We start from the raw sequence: 6,000 nt of genomic DNA on the forward strand, positions 1-6,000 counted from the left end.
AGTTTTTGACGAATAAAAAAAAGTATTTTAATGTCTAAAATAGTTATATAAATATATTATATTATAATAGTTTACAAGATATACAATAATTCACTTCCTATTATATATATTATATACTTATATTGTGTACCTACAATTGGAAAGTTAGGTATAAAATGTTCAAAAATATATTTCTTCTGATTTTATGGATATAAGTTGGAGAGTTGATTACCTAATTATTTTAGTTAAATATTTAGAACTAGAGAAAAAGAATAAATTATAATGAAACAATACTAATGAATATTAATATTCGAAGATAGTATTTACAATGTTTAATGCATTTTTTTGATAAATATTTATTATTTTTTCAAATATTTTAATTGCAGCTATTTTCTTTAAAACAACTAACACATATTTTAATAAATAATGCCTCTTATACGGTATAACAGCGTAGATTTAATTTAAATATTATCAAATATTAGTTATTGACTACATAAAATCAAAAACATCTTGTTTATTATTTATTTTCATTACAATTAATTGTTTAAACTAAAATATATTGATAAGCAAGAGAGTAGCTGAGTGCATCTCCAACCAACCGCTTAATGATTTTTTTTTAATTAAAGAAATAATCGTTTTTAAAAAATCTTTCGGTAGGTACTTAGATGCTAAACGATAATCCGGTATTTCGACAATCGTGTGACGTATACCCATCTATCTATCTATCTATCTATCTATACATTCTACGCATAGCTGAATATAATACCACACTTAAACATCAATATCGTATCGGAGATTATTAGCATAAGATCAAATGTTATCACGCGATCCGAGTTAAATCGTTGTGTCGCGTTTTTGTATGTGATGAATGATAATTGTAAATCATCGTCTTTTATCTCAGATCGGCACGGTGTAAGCTATACAGTATTATACTGCTGTAGTGCCATTACGCGTGCACTGCCTATAATAATATAGTCTGTCCTCGGGCGTCAAACGATTATTTTTACCTGACCGATTACACGGGAGAGCGTGTAAATAGTTTTCTAAACACGGACGAAGCGTGGTTAGGTATATAGCGGGTACGAAAAGAAAAAATCATTTTCGACGCGTCCACCTCAAAAGTCAAAACGCAAATTATTATTCGTATTTGCTGCGCGCCTGCGGCGTGTCAAATGTATAATATATTAATCGAAATATCTGTTTCGAACGTTTTAGGTAATATATTATAACTCCGTGTGTTTATAGCCAGGTTTCCCACGGCTGGTGCACTTGCAAAGTTCACCAATAATCAAATGGGCAAGTACTCGTAATTTATGCGCAGTGTTCCGACGACTGCAAGTGTATTATTTGTCAAGTACCTATATATTCATAATTTCGCTGTTACTCGCAGCCGTTTCTTCGCCTCGTTTCACATTATTTGCCGACAACTATCTGGAAGAGCACCGTGGCGATGCAGTGACCAATAATTGTATAAGTAAACCGTTCCGACGGCATGGCAATAATTGTAATTATCGGTACCAAAATGTATTGCCCAAGTACATCAGTCGTAGGAATGCGGAATGTGGCAATATCTGTGATCTTATCGAATGGATACGCGTATTATGATTTACGAGTAGGCACTAGATAATAATATAATATGGTTTGTAGAGTAAAAACGACGACTATATATACGACTGAGAATATACCTACGCAATGTCCGTCTACAGAGAAGTGTTTACGCGTCCTTTACCGCGGACGAACGGTCGGCACTCGATGTCTGGATGGTTGACCATCATGTAAACGAATGTCGAAAACTTATATACTTTGGAAACGTCATGTACGTATTTATTTTTTCGAATTCATCTAACTCAGTAACGTAACTTATTAGAAATAATTTTTTACCGGTACAAAATATGATGATTATTTCTTTTTTTTTTGTACCCAAAAATATATTCCGGTATAGTGCTATTGTATAGCAGTCTTTGAAGTTTTTATAGAATCGTAACATTAGTGAAAATATATCAAGTAAATCTGCCTATTATTATTACGATATACTAATATATGAATGACAAATCGATAATATTACTATTTACATAAAATACAGAAAAATAATATGCAATTGTAATACTAATACATAATGTTTTACATTATAAAAATAAATGTGTTGTAACATTCAAAAGTGGGGGGCAAAACGCTATAAAATGTCGGGGGCAACTGGACCCTCCAGATTACGACCATGATATACCTGCTTAATTAAAATCTTAGCCAAACATCAGCGAGTAATTACTTGGGAGTTGTTTTACTTGTAAACAATGAGAAAAAATATATATAATTCTGAGATAATACGCATACACTACGACAGTAGTTGGTATATTTTAATCTCACGGCTGACGCTGAAATATTTATAATTGAGAATAGGTAGACGATACAGCATATTCACATACATTGCACATATTCGACTAACATATCTTTTATTTATTTTTATGCATATAATTTAATATATATTGGGCATAGATATAGTCATAATATTATTATTATATCTCAAATTGCAATAAAATGTGCAACTTAAAATACGCATTGTAAATTATTGTATTTTTACTTATAATCCCCATCTTAACGTTTCTTTCAGTACAAAAATTCCACATATTTTATGTTGTTGATAACATGCATGACCTATCCACATTTATTTATTGTATGTAAAGATATTTTCACTAAACTCACTCATTTTTTGGCACCAAATGTGTACAATTTATCATTCAGCGTAGGTACTATAATATGCAATAAGCACACGTTTTATAATAATGTGACAGTCATTTTATATGCACCAATATTCTAAATACCTTCATCATACCTATAAACCTAATAAAAAAAACATACCTATACATATACATATATATACAAATATAATAGATATAATAATAATAGTTAGAAATAATTTATAAATTAGAATAGACAGATCAAAATCATAGATCATAGAAATTATACCACGAACTTTATTCTCGCAATTGGCCGCTCATAATGAATTTATAATTTATTTTTTCCGGTCACGATGGAATGCGCGTAACGATGGACTCCGGAAGTATTTTTTGGCCATAACATAAAATATAAGTAATAACACTAATAACTAAATGTAACTCGGTGTATAAGTATATAATTTTAGATTCTAACAGTGAAGTGATGTGAAAAATATAATTATATACATTTATATACAATTATACTATTTTTATTTAAAAAAGGTGATCCAAAAGGTTCGTGTGCACTAAGTTCGTTAACGATTAGGTAATATCAATAGTTAATACCAATGTATTAATTTTTTTTTTTTTTTTTTGGGAATTTTCTAAGACGCTAAAACAATATCTATTAATATAACCGTTGAGAAAATTTGAAGAAACTGTTTTTCAAGTACGATGATTTATTATTATTTATTTATAATGACAATACTCCACTATTATGTTTCTTGGTGAGCGGCGGATGCAGTGGCGTGGCAAATGATAATTTCAGAGGCAATTGCCTCTGAGATTTTTCTTTAATAGGCGAGTGGGTAGTGATCAGCGGACCCTCTAATTGTAAACGTAATATAATACTCAATAGGTAGCCAATACTGATCTGAAAATAATTGATTGTATTATATTATTATGCATTAGTTATATCAATATATGTTAGCCACCCCTTCCATCGTTTTTTGAATCTATAGTAATGGGTGGACCCTTGCTTTTACGTAAATGCATTTTTTTTATGACCACAAAAATAAACAATATATTAGAATAACTTAAGTTACACATTTTATGTATAGATACTCGTATATTGCGTCGTGGACGTAATGCGTAAGCGGTCCCCACGACGTCGTCGATTTAAACTTGAAAAAAAAAAGTAATAAAAAATATATTGTTTATGTATCATTTTTCTTTAAATACATTTTAAATTTTCCAATGGTTAGAAAATATATTCTGAATAAGTTTATCAATTATATTACACATCTTATTATCTAAATAAATATTTAACTCCAATGCCAACTAACATTGGATAAAATTAGTGAAATAAATAAATATCGTGATCAAATAAAAATGTAATTATTTGGTTATTTCAAGTGACACGACTTTTAGTTTTGGTATATTTCTATAAGGTTAAAAGATAAATATTATACTAATTATGGGCTTAAAAATTGACTTTGAAAACGTTTCAATTGAATATGTTGTTTAAATAAAAAAAAATTAATAATAATAATCTAAGGCCGTGGCCTCCAAATAAATCCCGTTTAAGCAAATTAGTTTTAAGCAAAATATCGTAGGTAGATACTCGTAGGTATACCTCTTTTCACTCCATAAAGAATAGTAAAATACTCTGTAGAAAACTCAAAATAATTCGAGTTAAATTCGAATAATGAATATTAAATAATAATTCGGGCGGTGCTGTTGAGTGCTTTTCCATTAACGAGAGTATATGTGCGTTTTATTTGTTGTTAACAAATACAATATGTCATCATATTACTGATTAGTGATTGTATAATATTTTATGGATTGCAAATAAGAATAATAAACAACATATATATAAGTATTTTTTTTTTAAGGTATAGTACCTACTCTTATAATTTTTTTACAGAATAGGTGTATATATTTTACTGGGACCTTAAACCACATTATTACCAAGTCTTAGCACTAATGTAAAACCTACATTATACATACAATTAATCGATTAAATGTATTTTATATAAATCAAAAATATTAACATTATTATTGAATAAACATAATACAGAATTAAATAATAATTTGTATAATAGCAAGTAGGTAGATCGTTTTAATTTTTTTTTAGCCAAGGAACACGTTATTATTTATGTGATGCAACAATGTATGCTACATGCATTTTAGCAAAATGTTATAATTTTAAACAAAATGTAAAACTAAAACTTCCTACATTATTAATAAAAAAATTTTAAAATGAAAAACAAATCTTTTCTATATTGTACTCGGTTTGTTTGAAAAGCAATTATTTATTACGCAAAAATAATCAAATCACTTGTAATATTACTCATTATACATTATTTAAAGTATTTCGTATGATAAAAAAAAAACTCGCGATTTAAATATATTTATTTTGTATAATTTTAACATAAAAAATGTAAATACTTTTTACATATTATATTATCGAAATGGTCATGTTTAAATGCAATATCTAATACCTAAGTGTTCTCTTACCAAATGTTGAAAGATGTGTCACTGATAACATTTCTCAAGGAACATTCTCGAAAATTAAAAAAAATATACATATTTCGGAAATACATCTAAAGAATATTTTTTCAAAAAAATTTAATATAATATAATATACAAACATGACAGTTTATTTTATTTCACATAAATTTAAAATCTAATCATTACACTGACGACTGATATTAGGTGTATAACTTGAATTAGACTTGTATATTATATTAGAATTATCAACAAGTTTTCAATTCTCTTATAATTTAAGTTAATTATTGTTATATTTGAACTTTGAACAGTAAATAATATACAAGTTGTAATTTTATTTATAAATTCTCGATATCGGGACTATTTCAGAAAATTTCTCAAGGAGATCATACATCACTATACACAAAATGTATCAAATTTACAATATTATACTATTCTAAAAAGTTTGAATTCAAAATACACTCAAATACATTGAACTATACATTGAATTGACCTAATGGAAAAACAATTATCTATCGTTTTAGTTGAGGTTTTTTTTGGAGCATGTAATATTTACATATATAATTAACAAGAAATATTTCATCATTAATTTTCGTCAACCACTCAACGTATTAATATAGTTATATCATTTAGACGTGTGGAATTATATTCGACAAATCACCAAGAACGGTATTTCCCGACACCCTAAGATATTATGTTGTGTACAGCTAGCCGGTGCTTAAGTGTTTGAAGTAGTTTAAAATCTGGCAGCTGATTGATGGTCGGAAGAAAAATTATGGTGTTTCATCCACTGCTCGCGCAGTACTGGTGATTAGAAATAATTATTATTACCCTGTACACACAAGTGAATAACGTCGGA

The sequence above is a fragment of the Rhopalosiphum padi genome, chromosome 4 (genome assembly GCF_020882245.1).
Source record: "Rhopalosiphum padi isolate XX-2018 chromosome 4, ASM2088224v1, whole genome shotgun sequence".
Taxonomy (NCBI): Eukaryota; Metazoa; Arthropoda; class Insecta; order Hemiptera; family Aphididae; genus Rhopalosiphum; species Rhopalosiphum padi.